The 10,542-nt window shown below is 39.4% G+C and overlaps 1 long non-coding RNA gene across 1 annotated transcript; it reads right to left on the bottom strand.

Moving 5' to 3' along the window:
- Positions 1–1,437: 1,437 nt before the first annotated feature.
- LOC118501398 lies at positions 1,438–3,873 on the bottom strand. Its single transcript, XR_004904054.1, has 3 exons — positions 3,248–3,873; positions 2,350–2,355; positions 1,438–1,645 (listed from the first exon to the last, which is right to left on the bottom strand). It is a non-coding gene; the product is annotated as an uncharacterized LOC118501398 (long non-coding RNA).
- Positions 3,874–10,542: the final 6,669 nt, after the last annotated feature.

Below are 10,542 nucleotides of genomic sequence, written 5' to 3'. Positions count from 1 at the left end.
GCCACCCTACTTTAATTTGCATGCACCCAACTCCATATCTCACTTTATTGCTTTATTTCTCCACTGCCACAATCTAACATACTATGTGTTTCACTTATTCTTTTTGTTTATTGTGATGTTCTAGAATATAAACTCGCTGAATCTAAGTATTTTGTCAGTTTTGTTCATTGCTATTATCTCCACTAACAAGAACAGTGCCTGACACACAGTAAGTGCTCAACAACAAGGAATCACAGAGCCTCTGCCTTACTTTTCCTGTCTGCTTTAATTTTTCTAGGTCATTATCCCAACCCACACTACTGTCCATCAAGTCCTCAATTGTTCTGTTTAATGTGTTTTGTTTTATCTTTCCAGCTAAGCTGAGATTTTCTTGAAGGCAAAGACAACATAGAGTTTCACTTGTATAATCTACAGCACCTAGCAGAGTACTGGGCGCATAGTCAACATGTTAGATTCTTGATGATTAGATTCTATCGACAGTGAGCCAGATTCTTTCAGGGTGAGCCTGCCTGTTGAATAACCATAAAAACATTTCTAAAGGGGCCAGGCAACTCAGCAAATGATGTACTTTGTTCTTGAGTACTCAAATTCTTTGTGGTAGAAATTTCCACACCTCAGAAGAGCCAAGTAGAAAGTCTGTTGTTTATCGAGGCTTAAAGAAATATTGGTGGCTGCTTAGGAATCTTCGGAAATTTTTAAAATGATATCACAGGGCAATGTGGGTATGTATGATTACAGCTTTTATAACATTATCTCCTCAGTCACCAGCTAGATCTGCCGAACAGAGGATGGAAGAGCCAGATCCAGGCGCACATCCACATGCTAAGCAGTGACTTTAAATCCTGTGGTGGGGTTTATAAAAGTTAATGTAACCACTTTTGAAAACAAACAGTTTCTTCAAAAATTAAACATAAAGCAGTCATGTGACTCAACATAAGTAAATTTTATGATATGTAAAATATATTTCAGTGAAGTTGTTTTTAATGTACCTTTTTCTGATTATAAAAGGAATGCATACTCATTTCAGAAAGTACAGAAAAGCATAGAAAAAAATCAGTATTTATTAACCAATAACATTTTGCTCATTTCCTTATGTGTATGTTTGTTTTACCTAATTGATATCATTCTTTACATGTAACTTTAAATCCTGATTTTCTGACCAAACATTATATTATAAGCATTGAAGCTCATCATTAAAGCCTCTTAATAAACATCAATATCAATAGCTGAGTAATATTTCATAGAGATATCTCATAATTCACTCAACTACCCTCCATTGCTGGATATTTCAATTTTATAAATAACACTTTTAATATCTTTGTAACAAAAGAAAACACACTAAGGCTTATATTTCCATCTAGTTTATCCCTAGTCTTAGTAATATATTTTATAAGTTTTGAATTTGGAAATATGGCCTTTGAAATAGGGCTTCTTTACATTCAGTAGGTGAAGAAAGCCCAGCTCAATGGCAGAGAATCACTTATCATTTCAGAACAGGGCAGGGCAACAACAGAATGAGGCAGATCAGTTGGCCCCACCTGAGGCAGGGGAATGAGCCAAGCCGGTGTCAGGAGCAGGCATTTGCGCCCAGAGGGTGAGGGGTCCAGCACGGCAAGAGGTCAGGAGCAAGAACAAGAGCTCCAGCCTGGAGGTCGATGCTGTGAGCAGCAGCCTAGGGGTCCTTGGGTTACCTCGACTCAGGAGTCTGGGAGGGGGTCAGGGAAGGTAGGTGTCTAGGGCCTGATAGAGATCCAAGTTGTAAGAAATCTTCAGCTTTCCCAACCCAGGACAAACTTAAGGTAGAGCAAAACACAGCACCAACAGTAGGCATCCAGCAGTGAGCCTGGCCCTAGGGCAAGGAGTGTTTGCTGTCTGCCCTTGCACACACTGACCAACAGAGAACTGTGAGTGCAAGCAGACAGGACCCCACCAGTAACCCTGGTGCCTGTCCCAGGGTTGCAGTATTACAGTTATGGGGCATCACTGACCCACTGTCTGGTTTTGAGAAATCATTTAAAATAAGTAATTGTAAAACTAATAACAAAGGGACACCGAATTTAAATACTATGTGAAATGCAGATATTTGCTTTCTCATCCTTCATAGAAACTGACCGTAAATGATCTTTAATTGACTATGATGATGGTTGTGCAAATGAATATATTAAAAACTATAGAGCTGCGCAGTTTCAATAGATGAATCATATCTCAGTAAAGCTGTTTAGATTTTTTTAAAAGGAAATTGACCATAATGGGCTCCTCTTAACATCAAGAAGATGGAGCCCATGAACTTTTACTCATGTTCAAAATCTCTACCCCAGTTTCTTCCCAGCGTACTCAAAGATTTGGCACTGAGAACTGATCCGTGTCATTTCATTGCTTCATCCAAGCCTCAGAGAATGAGAAGAGACCTGATTGAGAGAAATGATGGTTATCAACAAACAAGTGCTGGTGGGGATGTGGAGAAAGGGGAACCCTTTGCACTGTTGCTGGGAAAGCAGACTGGTACAGCCACTGTGGAAAGCAATAATATGGAGATACCTCAAAAAATTAAAAAATGGATCCGCCCTTTGACCCAGTGATCCCACTTCTGGGAATATATCTGAAGGAACCCAAAACACCAGTTCAGAAGAACATAAACATCTCTCTGTTCAATGCAGTGTTATTTACAATTGCCAAGATATGGAAGCAGCAAGTGTCCATCAATAGATGAGTGGATAGAACAACTATGGGATATTTACACAATGGAATACTACCTGGCCGTAAAAAAAGAAGAAAATGTTACCCTTTGCAACTGCTTGGGATGGACCTGGAGAACATTAAGCTAAGTGAAATAAGCCAGTCAGAGAAAGACAAATACCATATGATTACATTCATATGTGGAATCTAATGAACAAACTGAACTAACAAGTAAAACAGAGACCGACTCATAGATGGAGAGCAGGATGACAGCTAAGGGTAGGGGAAGTTAGGGACAGAGGGATTGAGCAGAAATGAAAAAGAGCTCATGACATGGACAACAGTGTGGTGATTGGTGGGGAGGGGAGTATAACGAGACTAAATGGTAATGGAAAAATAAATAAATAAACAGTGGCAAAGAAAACCAAAATGATGGTTGACAAAACTCTACCACTTGCCACAGAGGATTAGTTCATAGCCATTCAAGGCTTTGCAAGAACAAACGAACAATATGTGGATTCCATATGCTATATCATTACAGCCACATGTGAAAAACTTATGCAAAGGAAACAAGTTTAGAATAAATTAAATTAGTATGCTAACAGCAGTGAGAGAAGAAGGTGAGAATGAAAGCAATTTTTCTCTAACAATTTGCTTTCTAATGTTTCCTTGACTATCAAGGAATAATAGTTCAGTCTTTAGTGATGCATTACTCTGGGAGAGTCAATACCACCTCTGTTTCTGCTCAAAGAACTTGCTCCACGAGACCTGCTTTTTTTCTGTAACAAAAGGAGTCCAGGGAAATGTGGAAACTCTGAGTCCTCTGAGGGCAAAAAGAGAAGAAAAGACGCAGCAGAGGGAAGGGGAGCAAATAAAGTTACTTTTTGTTGTTGTTGTTCAGAGTTTTCGTTTCTTTTGATCATATACGAAAAAATCAATTTGAGATTGTAACCATGCAGGACAGCCTGATTTAGCTTTTCTCGTCTTGTCTTCTACTTCAAAATATTTTCTGTGTGAAGGTAAATACTGTCTGCTAATCCCTTTCCTCTTAAATCCAAGTACCAGCTGCTGCTCTCATTTCTTTTAAAAAACAACTTTAAATGATCTACAGTGAATTCAACTGTGTTTTATCCGCAATGAGAATAGCAAGATCATACAAATACAAATAATACAAACACAAATAAAATCCTTTATCCAGACACCATAAGTAGCCTGATGCGAAGACAAGTGCCATTGTATGCCCTAGCTTGCTGGACATTTGGTCCACACTGGGAAAGGTATGGGGTGATGCGAGGCAGATTATTTGGTTCTGGGACTGACCAGTGGTGGTTTCATGTCTGCTGAAAATGAGCAGGTGGTAAATTGGAAGGGTCTCAAAAATTACCCAGGTGAACTTTTATTTTGCAAATGAGCAAATGCCCAGAGAAACAATGTTCTGTGACCCAGTGCCAGGCCAGGGTAGAGAGGGCCTGAAGGGCCCTGTCCTCATCTCCTCTTGATTCTTGGGAAACAAACCTGTTCCAAATCTGGATTTACTTGAGTCAGAGGAGAGCCACACTCAGGCCTGACCCTCTGGAGCCAGGCCAGATCTGAGCATTGAAAGAGGAAGGCCCTGGTGGGCTCCATGTTTGGGCAGACCCGACTAGCTAAATAGTCATTGGATCATTCTGCATTTCAGTTTTCAGGGGTCCAAAATGCTGATCCGCCTTCGAAAGTAGTAAACATGAAATGCTAGGTTGTAAGCATAAAACTAGTGGTCCCAAGAATCACTGTTAGGATTATTAATACAAACAGACTGTTTATTTGAGAGACAGGACTGGGGAAGACCCTGACCCAGTCTTTGACAGCTTTGTGTCGGGGGGGGGAGGGGGGGTCCAAAGAAGGAAGCATTAGTTCAGGGAAGACAAAGGGGGCCTGTGTGGTAGCTTGAAGTAGAAGAAAAATGGCAGTGTGCCTGAGGAATGCCTGGATGGCTTCTCTCGAGAGCCAGACTGGAAGGGTGTTGCCAAGGGTGCACCAGTGAAGAGTCTGCGAAAGAAAAAGGGGCCGATGCACTTACAGTCTCCTCTCTCTTCTTCCTGCTATTCATCGGGCTGAGAACGGCAAAGTGTTCTACAAGGTCAACAATATTTTTTCCAGCACAGGAGGTGTGTCCTGCAGCTCAAAATCAAAATCCAATAACAACAAAAAAAATCAAACTGTTTTTATCTGTTTTCTTTCTGAGGATCAGCAAGGCTGTGTATTCCACTGAAGAGTATTAGCAGATCTTCTGATCTTTTGCCAAGGTTCAAGTAAATAACAATAGATAACTGATGAATTATCATCCATGTCTAAATAGAAGTGTTTTCATGTTGAAATCAAGGAATCATCATTTAAAAGCATTATCTTTAATGGGTACAGTACCCCACCTGTCTTCTAAAGGTGTCATTCAATGGGTAAGAGGATATTCCTCCACTGTATTTAAATAAGATCAACAAACTAGCCCTCACCGGTGTGGCTCAGTTGGTTGGGCGTCACACCGCAAAGCGAAGGGTGGCCAGTTCAGTTCCTGGTCAGGGCACATGCCTGGGTTGTGGGCCTCATCCCCATTTGGGATGCATGCAAGAGACAAGTGATCAATGTTTCTCTCCCTCCCTTCCTTTTTCTCTAAAAATAAACAAGATTCTTTTAAAAATCAACAAATTGGAAGTAATCTTTAGAGAGTACTTAACCTAGCCTCCTTATTTTTAAAATGCTTTTTAAAAAATAGAAGATTCAACCCAAACTATTTCTGCAAAAAGTATAATAGTATGGGGGGGTGCAAAACCCTAGAACATGCCTTCACAACTTAAAGATAGATGAAAGTCTTATTTTAAAGCCATAAATACATATACCGCTTCTTGGCCTTTTGGCTAAGATCAAGTGTGAAGCCATGAATATAGCCTATTTAAAATTAAATTTGTGTCACTGGAAAATTAATTTTTTTCATTACTCTGAATTACCAAAGTAGTATTAATAAAGTTACAAGAAATCATCTCTAATTTGTGAGCTTAATCTGATTATTCAGGAAATATTTTTGCACAGTACATCTGTCACTGGTTATCTTATGGGAATGAAACAATGTTTCACCACCCTAATCCATCACATGTACCTTGCCTGGGGACAACCAGCAGCTCAGGTATGTGTCCTGACTGGGAATTGAACCTGCAACCTTTCAGCACACAGGGCAATGCTCCAACCAACTGAGCCACACCAGCAGGGCAAATTACATACTTTTTAATGGATCCACATGAGAAATTTTTAAATATGGTTTCAATAATTCTATCTTCACTGTCCTCTTTTAATTACTCATAAGTTGGAAAATAAAGGTGATTTCTGCTTTTATAATTCTTAAATATTTTTTCAGTGTATCCCCAAGTCAGGAAGACATAAACTTGGGAGCAGTGTTAATGCACTGGATCCCAGAAAAAATATTTAGATGTCCTCTTACAGTAAACTAATTAATGAATGTTATAAAGCAAAATTTAGCAGAGATTTATATAAAGTCTTATACTTGAATTTTTAAAAAGTTGCATCACTTAGAATTTTTAGCTTAGACAAGAAAAGACTAAGGAGGATGAAAGCTATTTTTAAATACTTAACACATATTCAGAGAAAGGAAAATGGGCCCTTCTCCAGAAGTTTGAGCTAGGAAAAGAGTGGGAAATAAATATTGGTCATAATGAGAAACGATTTTTTTCAGTTACATCTGAAGGCTGAGAAATAGCTGCCTCGGAATACTTTTAAGGAAGTAAATTCCTAAATATGGTCTAAGTCATATTGCTACATGTTGGTAAAACTGTAGAGATATAACAAATTAAAATCAAAGTATATAGTTAATCTGAGAAGTCTTTTTAACAAAAAAAGATCAAACACTTATGATCTTTTTAAAACTTTGTAAGCATTTCTTTTAATATTGAAAAAAACCCTGACTTTTATTTACCTACATTGTTTCAAACTTTAGATTGTATGTCGGTGATTCAATAAAAGCCTGTGAATAGAAAACGCCTCCAAGAGTAATTCACAACAAAGCCAGACTCAGGTTAACACATGGGAGAAACCAGTCGCCCCAAAGCATCGCATCACACACTAGGGATGATATTTTTATGCTTGCAGATTATCAGTTTGAGTTCTTTAAAAGCATTGCATGTAGGAGACAAAAGTAATATAGGTTCATTAATAAATATGTACATCCATGCTACTTCAAATATAAATGTAGGAAAAATTAAGTAAAATAAGAAGTAATACAAAAAAGTAAAGTTCTGGTACCCTTCCATCTAGAGCATTCAGGGATCATCACTACATATTTATTTGTATATTGAAATCAGCAAACAACATAGAAACTGTCATGTATTTAACCACTCTCTTTTTTACCTATTGTTATATATAATGATTACATATAAATTACCTTATTTAAAAATAATTCTTTCTTGTTCCTTGAGTTCTTTACCCCATGGCAACAATTTTCAACCTTTTTCGTCTAACGGCACACCTAAACTAATTACTAAAATTCTGTGGCACACCAAAAAATGTTATATTTTTTGCCTATCTGAAAAACAAAAAGGTATAATTTTGATTCATTCACACGAGACACTATTGTTGTGTTGGCTTTGGTCATTTTTTTACTTGACAATCTAAGGGAAAAGAGGTCAGGGCCCTCACTAAATAGTCAGGTATTGCAAACTTTAAATATTCTTGCTGCACACCAGTTGAAGATCGCTGTCCTATGGTATTCGGGTATTTCTAACTCTATTCCCATGTGCCACCACTTTAAAGGCATGTGACCATCCTACTCAAATGCGTTGTTGAAAACTATAGACTGAGGATTTTGTAAATTCCTTCAAGTGGAAGTTAATAAAATCTTCAACATTCATAATTCATACCCTATCAAATATCCTATTTTCAATCTTTTTTTTCCCAGAGCAGACAAATTCCTCAGAGTTATGCAGCATTCCAGAGCATCCTCATTCTTATTTATTTCGGAGGATGAAAAGCTTTTTCATAGCACCCCCACAAAATCTGTTACACCAAGCACCACACAGTCACACAGAGCACCGAACCCAACACAATGCCTGTGATTGTAACTTTCCTCCTCAGCTTCATGCCTCTCCATTCTTCAGGCCTGCAGTTTGTACACGTTGTCTCTTCTGAGAGCAGGGTTAACATGGACATACCCGGAAACCACACACACCTTCCTGGGCCCGCCTCTCAGAGTGGAAGGCGTTGTTCCTTCAGCATCAGTGGAACGATGGAAGACAGAAGATGAAGTCTTCTCTAATCCCATGGGGGGGGGGGGTCATACCAGCACATAACCATTCCGAAGCAGAAGCCATCTATTTTGGTTACTACCTCTCAAAATATAACGAGCTTAAACTTAACAATTCATTCAGCAAGTGATTTCATTCAGATGCCCACCTCGTTCTACCTTTGGCAGACAACTCTATCCAGACGGTATTGCTCAAAGTTGGACTTCTATGAGTGTTGACGGAGAGCTGATTTTTGTGTTCACTTTTGTGTTCTTAGTGAAGCCTGTTTTTAAAATGTTCTCCATCATGCCACATTAGCTGAGCTGCCCTGGCACAGAATGTAAGGCCTCTGATCGTTGATTTGTCCCAGTGTTGACACTGATCTCCTCTGTCAACCTGTCACGTCTGTCTGAAGTGAGGTGACAGCCTCCCAGGCAGGCCGGAATGCCTGCGCTTCACTTGAATGCAAGACCAGTTTCTCTGTCACACGCCCTGTGAATCTTGTTCCTGACCAGGTCTCATCACTGCCAGAAAGATCAGAACCACAGTGAGGGCCCACTGCTAGCAAGTACGTAGGACTTTAAAGCATGGGCACCAATTTCATGAGGGGCCACATCTTATTTTTTCACATATGTCTTTGTTACAATTCTGTTGTGGGTATTTTACATATATTTGTAAGCTGCTTAAAATTCTTTCTAAAGCTGTAAGTCAATAAATAATTTTAAATTAATTTATCATTCCATATTGAGTAGAAGGAGTTCTAACTGATCTCATCTTGAAGAACTATTCTTATCCATGGGCATTTCTTTAAAAGTTATAATGGCTGTTAATTTCTGTGAGCTGACAACAGGGAATGATCTGCCCCCAATGTGTACACCATCCCTGATTTTGTAGAAGGAGGATTGAAGAGGTTATTAGAAGGAAAAGAGAGTATCAGACATACAAAATTGAATTTATTTGAAAACAATGAAAAGACAATATTAAAAAGGAAAGAAAAGAGAACATTAGACATGCAAAGTCAAATTTGAGTTTATACATAAATATAACTCATGTATATTTAAAGCATTTTTTACTGAACTAAGATTCTATCATTCTGTCAATTTGCTAGAATTCTTCTATAAGTTAACAAGAATTAGAGGCTAAATAGATTTGACACAATACCTAGTAAATAAATAAAAATATTAAATTATCTTTTATGCACAAAAGAAAGTAGGTTATATCCTATATACAATTTAACATAATTTCCTTTTTTAACTGTTTGGACTTTTTAGGATATTATTTTGTTGGTGGGTGTTTTAAATGGTCAGATTTGCTTTGGGTTAGGAAGTGACTGAGACGTTTAGTAGAGGAAGGGGGGAAGAGTAACCAAACAATCATTACTTCTTCGAGGTGGAATAAGGAACAATGAAGAGTTCATCCAGATTAGACATGTTTATTATGGAAAAGGAATGCTTTTGTAAGATGATCGCTACTAAAATTATCATTGAAGAGAATGTTGATAACCCAATTATGGAATAGCATTATTGAATGTTACCTGTAATATTATTTGTAATACATGTTTCTGATACAGTAGGCAGTCAGACAGACAGGAGCAGAGTACAGATGACAGGCCAGGTACAGAAGGTCGCCAGAGCAGAAAGACCCAGGTGCCTGCCTAGCAACAGGCAACACTGAGAGAACAAATATAGTAGGGGGGCACCTCACCCCCAGAGTGACCTTTCCTCCCCTAGCATATCACTGGTCATGCAGTTTAGACCGCCCGACCTTCCATATCGCTGGTCATTCTGTTCAGACCCTCCCCTGACCTCTCCTCCCCAGGCTCGTCACTAGTCACACAATAGACCCCCAAAGAGGAGGGACAAGGGTAGAGAGCAGCCTCTTATGACTCCCACACAAGCCCTTGCACGACCACTCCCTTAAGCATTAAGCCCTCAAGACAATGAGGTTCTCACCCACAACAAATAATCTTGGGAAAAAAACCTGGGGCTGTTGATCTCAGAGACAGGAATTTTGGTCAAAATAGAGATGACGTCTGGGCCTCGGGTGTGTTTCAGTTTCAGGTCAGAAAAGCAGCAAAATCAGACTGAACAGAGGCCACTGCTGACATCAGGCCCAGCTGCACTGACCAATGATCCCCTGCCTTGGCATTGACTAATCAGTAGAGACCACTGCCCTGAGGAGACACACCTGGAAAGCTGATGAATATACTATTGAGATCCTGCCCTGAGACCTCCAGATAAAGCCCTTAAGATGAAGGACTCAGTGTGGCGCTCTCTGCCTCTGGAGCACACCGCGCCTTTCCTCCCTTTCTTTCCCTGCCCACACCTTTCCCCTCTCTTTCCCCACAGGTGTGTTCTCTTTGCCTTTCTTTCTCCTAGGCTCCAGGGGCCCTCCTTTTGCCTCTGTAATTTGGTTCCTGGGCCCACGTACCCCAACTGGCTCACTTCCTCCACAGCTCACTTCTACCTCTGTGACTTTCTAAATAAGCTTCTGTTTGTATTTGAGTCTTGGCTCTGAATTCTTCATTAGCCAAAATTCAGGGGCTGAGGTCTAACACCCAGTGCAATTCTCAGCTAACATTTCCATGCACTCATATAATCAT

Source organism: Phyllostomus discolor, chromosome 1 (genome assembly GCF_004126475.2).
Source record: "Phyllostomus discolor isolate MPI-MPIP mPhyDis1 chromosome 1, mPhyDis1.pri.v3, whole genome shotgun sequence".
Classification (NCBI taxonomy): domain Eukaryota; kingdom Metazoa; phylum Chordata; class Mammalia; order Chiroptera; family Phyllostomidae; genus Phyllostomus; species Phyllostomus discolor.
This window is presented reverse-complemented; position numbering and strand designations above follow the sequence as displayed.